Here is a 13,739-nt window from a genome sequence, read left to right as displayed (position 1 = left end):
GGACTGGCAGTAGTTAGCTCAGGGCTAATCTTCCTAAAAAAAAAAAAAAAGATTCATGTCATTATCAGTCATGCAAAATTTTCAACTATTATCTTTTCGCAGTTTTTTTTGTCCCCTTCTCTCCTTGTAGAATTCCTGTTAGAAATATGCTGTACCTTCTCATTCTTGTCTCCATATTTCTTACTTATATTTTGCAAGTCTTTGTCTCTCTAACTCATTCTGAATAACTTTATCAGATCTACTTCTAGTACTTAGGATTCTTCATTCTGTATCTGATCTGCTATTTAATTTTTCCATTGATCTAATTCAAATGATTATATTTTTAATTTTAGAAGCTCTATTTAGTGTTTTTTTAAATTTTTGAGGAAGATTAGCCCTGAGCTAGCATCTGCTGCCAACCCTCCTCTTTTTGCTGAGGAAGACTGGCCCCGAGCTAGCATCTGTGCCCATCTTCCTCTACTTTATATGTGAGACGCCTACCACAGCATGGCTTGCCAAGCAGTGCCATGTCCGCACCCGGGATCTGAACCCACTGACCCCGGGCCACCGAAGTAGAACGTGTGCACTTAACCACTGCCACCAGGATGGCCCTCTATTTAGTTTTTTTCCAAATCTGCCTATTCTGTTTTTCATTGAGTTTTGTCCTTTATGGTTCCAATGACTTCTTTAATCATTTTAGAAACATGTATTTAATTATTTTAGACAGTCAAATTTAGACATACTTTCTATTATCTCAAATTCTTAGCAGTGCTATATGTTTGTTGACTTTTGTTCATGATGGATCATTTACTTGTGTTTTATAATTTTTCTATATTTTGGGATCATCTTCAGATAGCTTTATTTCTCTGTGGGAATCCCACGTGACCCAGAGCAGTATTTTGTTTGCTTGCACCAGATGCATGAAGTATCACAGGCCCAGTACTGATCAATATTTATGTTCATTTTGCATCTAGTGTAAATTTGGATTTCTATCCTATGCAAGTTACAGGCCTGGGAATTCAACGCTTGGAGAGTTCTGTTTTTATGCAGTATTTTACTTCCAATTGCCTTAGGTCCAAGGCTTCAATTTCTATCCCTGAGCAGATGTTAAAAGCCAACTGCTGGGGCTGGGCCATGGCCGAGTGGTTGGGTTTGTGCACTCCGCTTCAGCGGCCGAGGGTTTCACCGGTTCAGATCCTGGTCGAGGACCTGACACCACTCGTCAAGCCATGCTGAGGCAGCGTCCCACATAGCAGAACTGGAAGGACCTACAACTAGAATATACAACTATGTACTCAGGGGTTTGGGGGGAAAAAAAAAAAAAGATTGGCAGCAGATGTTAACTCAGGGACAATCATTAAAAAAAAAGGAAAAGAAAGCCACCTCACTTGCTGTTTTCAGATCCAATAACTCTGCCTCAAAGCTGGTGGAGAGTTAACGCTTATCACTGTGGCTTTCCTTTCCTCTTTGTTTCTGACATCTGGAGATTTTCCTTTTCTCTATGTGAGCTCATGTATGGTTATCATTTATTGTTCTGTCTAATGAAGCATTCCTATAGAAGAGAGTTTCTGCATTAGCTCAGCCTGCCATGCCAGTGGAACTGGAAGACCCATAAGGAATGAACTTCTAACTCTAAAATATTAGATATCGTTGGCAACAAAAGGGAGTAATTGTGGATGATTAGGAGCTTTTTTTAGAATCCACATATCACATAGGTGGTCACTGATGATGCCTATCCACCAAGTTATATTTATTTAATGACTAAAAAATAATTTATTATTTTTAAAATACCTATTTGATATTTTAATGCAAAAAGAGTTTTTCCTCACCACTGAAGCTCTTTGTGTTTCTTCTTTTTTGATAAGCTTTGAATAATGTAAGAGGTCACAGCTTCCCTCATAATCAAATATAGTAAAGACATGTATTGTATTTTTTAATGGTAGTTGAAGAAATTAACAATAGAGTCAGTGGAGAGATAATAACTGATGCACAAAGAGGATGTACACTCTTTCCACCTACCGCCAGTTTTTATATGTATAAATAGAACAGGCCTTGCTCATAGGCAGAGAATGGAATTGTCTGCATGAATAGTTTGAGTAGCCAGCAAGACACTCATACTTTATCTGTTGCTTGAAATGCTACCCTTTGCAATCTGTTTCTTTTTACTAAGCAGAATCTCTTTTAAAATTTATAGACTCATACAAGGGGTAATATATCAAATTCCTAATTCTCCAGAATGTATTATATGTCCATTAATTCAATAAGCATGTATTGAGTGCCTTCTGAGTGCCAAGTTTGAGATGATAAAATGAATCACACAGTGCTTGTCCTCAACGAGTTCACTGTCTAATGGATTGACACAAATAAACAAATAAGTTAAAATTGAAACCAGATGTTGGTTAGGATCTTCCTACCTCTTAAGATCGCTAGATAAAACTAATGCAAACTCTCTTCCATAGACTGTGAAGAATTCAATGCCTCATCCAATAGTTCTTTCTGTTTTATTTTTATCTTTCTATTTTATTTCCTCAGTTTTAGAGGACGGGGGCTTATGTTTTTATAGTCACTCCCTACTTTTTTTTTTTTTTTTGAGGAAGATTAGCCCTGAGCTGACATCTGCCACCAATCCTCCTCTTTTTGTTGAGGAAGACTGGCCCTGAGCTAACATCTGTGCCCATCTTCCTCTATTTTATATGTGGCATGCCTACCACAGCGTGGCTTGCCAAGCAGTGCCATGTCCACACCCAGGATCCGAACCAGCGAACCCCGGGCTGCCAAAGCGAAACATGCACGCTTAACCACTGTGCCACTGGGCCGGCCCCTGTAATTATAATTTTGTTAAATGGTTTAATAGGAGAAAGGGTGCTCTGATTGTGTAGAATAGGGGGACCTGGCCTAGACTGGGAGGCCTAGAAAGATTTCTCTGAGGAGGTAGCATTTGGTGAATAAGGAATAAGGAATTGGGAAGAATGGTAATTAGAAATAATCCAGCTAGGAAAACAGTATGAGTGGAGGCTTAAGGTAGGGGAAGAACTTGGCTTGTCCAAGAAGCTCAGAAAAGACCAGCGTGCTCAGAGAGAGAGGGTAAGAGTAGCAGATAAGGCTGATAAGGTAAGCAGAGTTAGATCATGTAGGACCTTGTAAACTGAGTTGAGAATTTTGGATTTTATCCAAAAACTATTTCAGATATATGAGTATAGTGCTGTGGGCAGTAACCAAATACTTGGGGGAAGCTGAAGGGGTAACATTAGGGTCTTGAAGTCTTAAAGTCAAGTGGGTAGGTATATCCCAGGTAGAGGCATCAGTATGTAGAAAGGCCTGGAGTTTTCAGTGAGCCTACTTTGGCCAGGGAGCAGAGTATGGTATGGTAAAGCATAGAAAGTGTGGATAATGGCAAGAGAAGAGATGAGAAGGTAAGCTGAAACCAGATTACAAATAGTCATGTATGCCTTCCAATGGTTTTTTTGTTTGTTTGTTTGTTTTTTGTTTTATATATATATATTTTTTTTTTTTTTGGAGGAAGCTTAGCCCTGAGCTCACTACTGCCAATCCTCCTCTTTTTGCTGAGGAAGACTGGCCCTGAGCTAACATCCATGCTCTACTTTATATGTGGGATGCCTACCACAGCATGGCTTGCCAAGCGGTGCCATGTCCACGCCCGGGATCCGAACCCTCTAACCCCGGGCTGCTGAAGCGGAAGGTGTGCACTTAACCGCTGCGCCACTGGGCCGGCCCTACCAATGGTTTTTGAGGTTTATCCTATGATCTTTGAGTCAGGGGCATGACATGAGGAGGCCTTGTAGATTAGAAAGATAACTCTGGACATTATCATCGTCATTATCATAATAAAAATAACCAGTACATTGAAGGGGCAACTGGTGGTGAACAATGAGATGCTTTATGAAGGCCAAAAAATGCCTTGGTAGTTGGCAGTTAGGAACTAGAACTAATTTAACCCCAAAACTGAGTGAGGAAATTATAGACCAATCTGATTTGAACATAGATGGAAAAACTCCTAACAAAAATACTAACAAATTGAGGGGCCAGCCCAGTGGCACAGCAGTTAAGTGTACATGTTCCCCTTCAGCAGCCTGGGGTTCACTGATGGAGGTCCCGGGTGTGGACCTGTGCACTGCTTATCAAGCCATACTGTGGCAGGTATCCCACGTATAAAATAAAGGAAGATGGGCACGGATGTCAGCTCAGGGCCAATCTTCCTCAGCAAAAAAGAGAAGGATTGGCAGCAGATGTTAGCTCAGGGATAATTGTCCTCAAAAAAACAAAAAACAAACAAAAAAAACAAACAAATTGAATCCAGAAGTGTATATTAAAAAATAATCCTTTGAGGGGCCAGCCCGGTGGCGCAGTGGTTAAGTGCACGTGTTCCGTTTTGGCGGCCCAGGATTTGCCAGTTCAGATCCTGGGTGCAGACATGGCACCGTTTGGCAAGCCATGCTGTGGTAGGCATCCCACCTATAAAGTAGAGGAAGATGGGCATGGATGTTAGCTCAGGGCCAGTCTTCCTCAGCAAAAAGAGGAGGATTAGCAGCAGTTGTTAGCTCAGGGCTAATCTTCCTCAAAAAAAAAATAAAATAAATAATAATACTTTGAGAGCTTGTAGGGTTTATCTCAGAGACACAGAGCTAGTTCAGTGTTACAAAATCTACCAATAAAATTCGACACATTAATGCAGAAAAACCAACATCTTGACAAATGTTGCAGAATGGATGCAGAAAAATCATTAAGTGCAATTCACTTGTTCACGATAAAAATGCTTATCAAATTAGAAAATAAAAGGGAACTTCGTTAAACGATAAAATTTCTGTCAATCTCTATTCTTAAAATGAAACTTTAGAAGACCCATTAAAATCAGGAACAAGATAAGGACAATAGCTGTATCAATAAATTGCGTCAGGTTATCCTGCACTAATAAACAAACCCAAAATCTCAGTGGCTTAAGATTTACTATATTTCCATCGCAGTCCAAGAAGGAGCCTTTCTCCATGTTGTCCTCACTCCAAGATCCAGGCTGATAGAGCAGCCACTATCTGGAAAATAGAACAGAAATGTGTACATATATTCACCAAAGGACATTCATTTAAGAATTCACAGCAGCAGTATCCAAGAGTCCAAAACAGGGAACTATCCAAATCCGTATCAACAGTAGAATGGATAAATTGTGATTTATTCCCACAATAAAATACTAGAAAGCAATAAGGATGAAAAATCTGCAAATACGTGCAACACTATGGGTGAATCTCAAAAACACAATGTTGGAGCAAAAGAAGACACAAAAGATCATGTTCTGTATGATTCTGTTTATGTAAGTTATGACAGGCCAAACTAATCTGTGGTGTTAGAAGTCAGAATAATGGTTACCCTTGAGCATCAAGTACGGAAAGGGGCTATGAGAGGGGCTTCCAGGGTGCTGGTTATGTTCTGTCGCTTCATCTGGGAGCCGTTGACATGAGTGTGTTTAGTATGTTAAAATTCATTGAGCTGTACAGTTATGATAAGTGCCCTTTTATATATGTGTATGAGGCTTTTATATATATATATCTATATATATATACAAAATTAAAACAAAAAGCAGCAGTTCCAGGCTTCTTTACAAAGTGTAGGCTCCTAATTCCCATTTAGCTTAGAGAACAAGGTAAGTCCTGCCTTTCTCTGTCTAAGCCCTCTTCATTTTGGACCTGTGGATAGTCCGTGGTGGACACAGCATTTGCTGTGGGAAAACACTCATCCCCACCCATAGAGAGTGAACTGCCTTTCTGGACTTAGAACCTGAGTAATTCAGTTTTCCAGATGTTGCTTTGTTTTTTAAATTGATCTTTTTATTTTGAGATAATTGTAGATTCACATGTAGAAATAGAAATGTAGTTGTACAACTAATGCAGAGACGTCCCTTGTACCCTTTACCCAGTTTCCCAAAATTGGTATCATCTTGCAAAACTGGTATCATCTGTAGTCCAATATCACAATCAGGATATTTACGATGACACAGTCAAGATAAGAACATTTTCATCACCACAAGGATCCCTCCTGTTGCCCTTTATAGCCACATTCACTTCTCTGAACCCTCCCATGTCTCTAACCACTGGAAATTACTAATCTGTTCTCTATTTCTACAATTTTATTATTTCGAGACTATTATATAAATGGAATCATACAGGATGTAGCCTCTTGGGATTAGCTCTTTTCTCTCAGCATAATTTCCTAGAGATTCATCTAAGTTCTTGCATGTACCAATAGTTCGCTCCATTTTATTGCTGAATAGCATTCCATGGTATGGTTGTACCATAGTTTGTTTAACCATTCACCCACTGAAGGACATCTGGGTTGCTTTTGGCTACTCCAAATAAAGCCACTATGAACATTTGTCTACAGGTTTTTGTGTGAACGTAAGTTTTCATTTCTCTGGGATAAATGCCCAAGAGAGCAATTGCTGGGTCGTGCTGAGTTGCATGTTTAGTTTTTTTTTTTTCAAAGATTGGCCCTAAGCTAACATCTATGGCCAATCTTTTTTTTTTTCCTTCTTCTTCTCCCCAAAGCCCCTCAATACATAGTTGTATATTCTAGTTGTAGGTCCTTCTAGTTGTGCTATTTGGGACGCTGCCTCAGCATGGCTTGATGAATGGTGCTAGGTGTGTGCCCAGGATCGGAACCAGCAAAACCCTGGGCCACCAAAGCGGAGCGCGTGACCTTAACCACTCAGCTACAGGGCCGGCCCTGCATGTTTAGTTTTGTAAATAAAAAACCACCAAACTGTTATCCAGAGTGGCTGTGCCACTTTACATTCTCACCAGCAATGTATGAGTAATCCAGTTTCTCTGCATCCTTGCCAACATTTGTTATTGTCACTACTGTTTATTTTAACCATTCTGATAAATGTGTAGTGATATTTCATTATGGATTTAATTTGCATTTTCCTAGTGGCTAGTGATGTTGACCATGTTTCATGTGCTTATTTACAATCTGCATGTCCTCTTTGATGAAATGTGTGCTCATGTTTTTGCTTGCTTTCTAATCAGATTGCTTTGGTTTTTACTGTTGAGTTTTGAGAGTTCTTAGTATATTCCAGATACTATTCCTTTGTCAGATATGTGGCTTGAAAATATTTTCTCCTTTGTAGCTTGTCTTTTCATCCTCTTAATAGAGTCTTCTGCAGAGTAAAAGTTTTTAATTTTCATGAGGTCCAGTTTATCAATTTTTCCTTTTTTTAAAAAAAACTTTTCTTTCTTTATTTTTTCTTCTTCTTCTCCCCAAAGCCCCGCCAGTACATAGTTGTGCATTCTAGTTGTGGTGGTCCTACTGGTTGTGCTATGTGGGACGCCACCTCAGCGTGGCCTGATGAGCAGTGCCATGTCCTCGCTCAGGATTTGAACTGGCGAAACCCTGGGCTGCTGAAGCCGAGCTTGTGAACTTAACCACTCAGCTGTGGCACTGACCCCTTCAGTTTTTCCTTTTGTGGGTCAAACTTTTGGTGTCAAATCTAAGAATTCTGCCTAGTCCTAGATTCAAAGATTTTTTTTTAATCGTTATAGTTTTATGTTTTGCATTTAAGTCAGTGAAAATTGAGTTAATTTTTATATGAGGTGTGACATTTAGGTCAAGGGTCTTATTTTTGCCTATGAATGTCCAATTAATTCAGACATAAATAATACCACTCGAAGACCACCAACAGTTCAGCCAAAGTAGCACTGTTCCAAATCCAGTCATTTCACTTCACAGTCTTTACTCAAATATGCAGAAAGGCACATGCTGGCACCATCCACTCTTAGGATCCAATGTGAGCCAAAACTTAAATGAAAAGACAAATCTCTCAAGAACAAAGAGTAAGTTTTATGTACAGTTCTTAAGTCCATACTTATTAATACAAAGAATAAATTTGACTAATTCTGCTGGAACATGGTCCTGCTAAAAATACACCTAATTTACTTTATTCAGAACACTTACAATAGTCGGCATCTGTAATTGTTTTTGACTACTCAGCGTCTGAACCTACCCTCTATCTAGATTTGGGAAATCCCCCATTATCCAGGTCTTGGTGAGAAGCGAGCTCCTACCTGTAACTTTAGAAGCCTAAGGGGTGAGATTCACCCTCTATTCACTCCCCTGACAGCCTTGTGACCAGATTTGGACAGGATGTACTTTAAATCTTGAGCAAGTGATGCCAAGGTGAAGAGATGATGGATGATATTGGATCTGTGGTAACTATGGCATAGGCAATCTGGCATCTGTGGCTGTGTTATCAGGAGCAGTGGCTACCTACAGTGACCACTGTGTCAAATAGAAGAGATGACATACATGGGTGGTGGCAGCAGTAGATTATTTCTGCTATCTTGAATCCCTTAATTCCAGCCTATTATCTGAGAATGTTTCTTATCATTTTTCATCAGTTCTGTGAGTTACCTGATAGTTTCCAATAAATTCGTCTTCAATTTAAGTTAACCAAAGTTGGTTACTGACAATGAAGATAACTGACATATCAAGAACATTTGCTGATACTTTTAGCAGATCAGCAGATCAGTCAGCAACCAGGTCAGTGGTTGAGAGAGCTCCCGCCCCTAGAGTTTGTGATTCAGCAGGTCTGGTGTGGAGTCTGAGAATAGAATTTGCATTTCTAACAAATTCCCAGATGATGCTGATGCTGCTGGTCAGGTGACCACCCTTGAACTTCATCAGGGTTGGTGTGATTTTAGAGTTTTCTCTCAAACAACTGCTGATTAGAGTTCCCTGTTCGAATATACCACAATTTGCTTATCCATTCATTTGTTGAGTTTCGATTGTTTCCATTTTCTGGCTGTTACATAAAGCTGCTATGAATATTAATGTATGAGTCTTTGTATGCAGATACATTTCCTTTTCTCTTGAGTAAATACCTTGGAGAAGAATGGCTGGAACACATCGTAGGTGTAAGTATAACTTTTTAAGAATCTGCAAGCCATTTTCCAATGTGGTTATGCCATTTTACATTTTTACCAACAGTGTATGAGAGTTCCAGTTGCTCCACATCCTTGCCTGCTTGGCATGATTGGTCTTTTTAACTTTAGCCTTTCTATTAGGAGTGTAGTAGTAGCTCATTGTGGTTCCAATTTGCATTTTCCTAATGACTAATAATGATGAGCATCTTTTTGCATGCTAATTTAGTATCTTTCTTGGTGAAGTGTCTATTAAAATCTTTTGTCCTCTTTTTGGGGCCTTATTTGTTATCTTATTATTGAGTTTTGAGAGTTCTTTATATATTCTGAGGATACGTCCTGTATTGTGCATGTGATTTGCAAATATTTTCTCCCAGCCTGTGGCTTTTTTTTTCATTCTCTTAATATGCATAGAGTGATTTTTGTAAAAATTATCAAGAGCCTCATCAGTTTTCCTAGTGATCTCCCTTAATTGCTTGATATTCAAACTTTTTCTTTTTTTTTTTTTGAGGAAGATTACCTCTGAGCTAACATCTGCTCCCAAACCTCCTCCTTTTGCTGAGGAAGCTTGGCCCTGAGCTAACATCTGTGCCCATCTTCCTCTACTTTATATGTGGGATGCCTACCAAAGCATGGCTTGATAAGTGGTGCTAGGTTTGTGCCTGAGATCTGAATTGGTGAACCCTAGGCCACGAAAACAGAGTGCGTGAACACAACTGCTATGCCACTGGGCTGGCCGCTCAAATTATTTCTTTTTGAAGCACACTCCTTTTCTATTTTCTCTGCTTCTATTGTTAACTGGTATAACTATGGAAGCTCACTTGCCAACAGCATCGTGTGTGATTTGAAGAGCTCTCTAATATCACTTTCATCAACTTCATGAAATCTTGTACCTGTTGCAAAATCTACAGTTCAATTATTTTTTATTTATTTGGTTTGCATTTGATTAATATTTTTGGGTGTTTACCACAATCTCAAACTTCAAACCAATGAAGATGTCAACTGAGGGGTAACTGAATGAGATAGGGTGGGGAAAATAAGTACCAGTGTTTTGTATGGAAAAATATTTGATAGGGATTCATTTTATAAATGATCATTATAGTTCATTAGAGAACATTTTTGCATTATTATGGCTTTTGCTTCCATATGCGAGCACGTATTTTTGTAATAAATACTCAAAAACAAGGCTCTGCAAGAAAAGATGCCTTCCTCTCTTAATATTTCATCTCATATCTTGATTCCCCATTCACTCATTCTATTCAAGGTACTCTGACCTTCTGTCAGTTTCTTCATCAAGTCAAACTTTTTCACAATGCACCTACTCTTTCTTCTAACCTAATAAGTGAACCAAGATTTAAGATTTACCCTAAGAGTGATGGAAACTGAAAGATAAGTTTTTAATCAGAAGAATTACATCATTTGTTTTAAACTTTCAAAGGATCTCCCTGACTCTCAATGGAGAGTAGATTATACAGGGGTGAAAATGGAGTAGGGAGACTAATTAGGAGGCTATTTCAGCAATCCAGTGAGAGAGGATGATAGCGATGATGATGGCTTGTATCAGGAGGAGATGATAGAATATAGTGTGACAGATAGGGAAGAGTCACAGATGACTCCCACATTTCTGCCTTTGGTAATAGTGTGTATGGTAGAATCATTCATTGAGATGAGGAAAACAGAGGATAGGACCAGATTTGAGAAAAAGCAATCATGAGTTCCATACTGGCCATATTAAATTTGCCTAGAACATCATAAGTAAAGATTCAAGTAGTTTTTTGGATTTCTGGTTTCTATAGTTAGTGGAGGAACTAGACTGGAGATATAAATTTAGAAGTTATCAGCATATAGATGATATTATATTTAATGTTAAGGGACCAAAAAAGATCACCCAGAAAGCAGTATAGAGAAGAGAAGAGAGTAAAACCTTGAGGCTCCAAGTGGGACAGTGGAGGAGAAATCAACAAAGGAATCTGAGAAAAGGAAAACCAGGACAGAGTAGTGTTAGGAGTCCTCAAGACCAGCTCCATGTTCAGATATTCACTAAGAGGCTCACTGGAATCGGCATAGCTGTACTCACAGCTAAGATTTATCACAGTGGTATAGTAAATAAACAGCCCTGGATTGTAAGGGGAAAAAAAACACAGGTCCAGTCTGGAGAAATCCATGGGCAGCCTTCCTTATGCCTTCTCTCTCCCATGAGGGGTCATGCAGAGCACACTCTCCCCCAGCAATGAAAATACAGCAACATATGTGTGATGTTTCTGCCTAGGGAAGCCCACTAGAGACTCAGTGCCCAAGATTTTTATTGGGGTCTGGTAATATAGGCACTCTGCCTACAAATTTCCAGATTCCCAGAAGGAAAGCAGGTGTTCAGCATAAACCACATTGTTTACACAGTGTAGGCACAGTGAGCCATCATTATCAGTTAGGGAACAAAGGGAACACTTCCGAAAATCGAGTTTCCAAATGTTAGCCAAGGGCTAACCTTGCAAGCCCCTTCAAAGGATAGCAATCTCAAACCTGCTATGTTAACTCTTTTCTGCAGAGAGTGACATCACAGAAGCTACAGGAGGAGAATGTTTCCAGGGAGAGAGATGCTGCTGAAGAATCAAGTAAGATAAGGACCAAAGTGACCAAGTGATTTGTCAATACAGAGGTCATTGTTGACCTTGACAGGCACAATTTCAGAGACATGGTGGGACAGGGAAGCTGGATTAGGGAGGATTCAAGAGTGACTGGTTGGTGAGGAAGTGGAGACAGCATGTAGAGAAAGAATATTTCAAATTTTCTATGAGAGGAAACGAAAGAAAGGTAGCTTGAAGAGTATAAAAGTCAGGAAAAAGTTTTTAACAGGTGAGAGACACTAGCACATGTTTGTTTGGGATCAGAATGTTTCATGAGAAAGGGAGAGATGATGATGTAGAGAGAGAGGGATTGGATCCAGAACAGGAGTGAAATGATGGGAGGAGAGACACTTCTTCCATTGAAACGTGAGGGAAGAAGGAGAAAATATAGGTAGAATCGTAGATTTGGGATGCAGAAGATGAGCAACTTCTGACGGCTTCTGTTTTCTCAGAGAAGTATGAAGCAATGTCCTCAGTTGGGAGTAGAGAGTTGTGGAAATGATGTAGAAGGTATGAGGAAAAAGTAGAAAATTGGGAATTTGTAGAGTAAGGAGGAAAATAATCTGGGAAAGAGAATATCTAAGATGGGAAGCTGGAAATAGAGAGGTCATGCTGGTGGTTAAGGTGGACTGTGGAATTATTTTCTAAATGTTTTATTAATGAGAGGCAATAATTTTAATTTATACCATTGAAATGTTTCAACCTTTACCAAGATCTACTTCAAAAGGAAACTATTGTGTTGGGTAGCAATTAGAAATAAGAATGAAATGATTAGGGCTTCAACCAAATAGTTTTGTATTAGCTCAAAACTACTTCTAGTGTAACAATTTCATTCCTAAATTACTCTATGACTGAACAACTGAAACTCAATGACCAAGTAATCTCCCCCAGCCTAACACACTCAGCAAAATATACTTCTAACGTTACGCTAAAACGTCCCCCATCAAACCAAACAGGAAGAGTGGTTATGTTTAGCTGATAGTGTTAGATGGTCTGTCATGTAGAGTTTCCGTTACATTCTGCATGTGAAGTTGGTGTGACAGTTCTTTACATGCATATGTATTTTTTCAACACTGCCATGAAAGGCGCATCTTTCCTTTTTCACAGAAATGTCTCATGAGCACAAGACAGAAAGAATATTCAAAAGAAACTTCAAGAATCTTAGCTTCTGAAGGACATATTTTTAGTGCATATACTGACTCTCACATTTACCGAACCCCAGCTGCAGCATTTGTCTCAGAGAACTGCTCTGCTCCTCCCATTTATCCCATTATTACTTTCAGTTGTGAGATGAAAATGTTCTCTTTGAAATAAATTGGCTCCTCTAAATAAAGAAATGTCCAAATAGCTACTTCAGTCTCTTATTTAATCTCAAGTTAAATCAAAGAAAAGATTTCAGCATATAGAAACTCATTCAAACCTGAAGTGACCTTGGTGTTTTTCTCAATACATCAATCATTGTTATCACATTTCTTAGTTTTCTTTTTTTTCAATTTCTTTTTTTTTAAAGATTTTATTTTTTTCCTTTTTCTCCCCAAAGCCCCCCAGTACGTAGTTGTACATTCTCCATTGTGGGTCCTTCTAGTTGTGGCATGTGGGACGCTGCCTCAGCGTGGTTTGATGAGCAGTGGCATGTCCGTGCCCAGGATTCGAACCAATGAAACACTGGGCCGCCTGCAGTGGAGCGCGTGAACTTAACCACTCGGCCATGAGGCCAGCCCTGTATTTCTTAGTTTTCTAGCGCGTGAAATAATTAAACTTAGAATATGCCTTTCCTAGACACAATTAATTCACTGCTATCAATTTAACTTTTTATTTGTATGAATTTTGTAATGTGTCACTTTTCATGTATTTCCAAAGTATGTTTATGTTAGTTGGAAAGTGGAGTATAACACCTGTGAGAGAGAAAGAGAGAGAGAGGAGGATTGAGTGGAGAAAGCCTTCCTATTTGGATGCTGACCTGACACCTGTGGGGAAAAAATGGGGAGGAGATAGGATTGGACATGCTCAAACTTTGATGTAGATCTAGCAAAGTCTCAGCCAATCCAGTGAGGAGCTCCAGAGCAAAGATTTCCTGTTAAAGAAGCCTTGCGTTGGGTAGAAATGGCTAGGCCCTAGTAACCTTGCCCTGCACAGTTATTGGTGGGGGCCGCATGAGAAGATGATGACCTCAGCTCGAATGTTGTTGCGCTAGGTCCCAAAGATACTGCAG

The 13,739-nt window shown here is 39.3% G+C and overlaps 1 long non-coding RNA gene across 1 annotated transcript in view; it reads left to right on the top strand.

Moving 5' to 3' along the window:
• LOC124239050 (uncharacterized) overlaps positions 1-12,829 on the top strand; it is an 18,516-nt gene extending 5,687 nt beyond the window's left edge. Inside the window, exons 2-4 of the long non-coding RNA XR_006888504.1 lie at positions 8,836-8,897; positions 11,449-11,515; positions 12,635-12,829. This is a non-coding gene — a long non-coding RNA (uncharacterized LOC124239050). The remainder of the gene's footprint in view (positions 1-8,835; positions 8,898-11,448; positions 11,516-12,634) is intronic.
• Positions 12,830-13,739: the final 910 nt, after the last annotated feature.

The sequence above is a fragment of the Equus quagga genome, chromosome 5, assembly GCF_021613505.1.
Source record: "Equus quagga isolate Etosha38 chromosome 5, UCLA_HA_Equagga_1.0, whole genome shotgun sequence".
NCBI lineage: Eukaryota > Metazoa > Chordata > Mammalia > Perissodactyla > Equidae > Equus > Equus quagga.
Note: the sequence above shows the minus strand (reverse complement) of the source record. Positions and strands in the feature narration are given on the sequence as shown.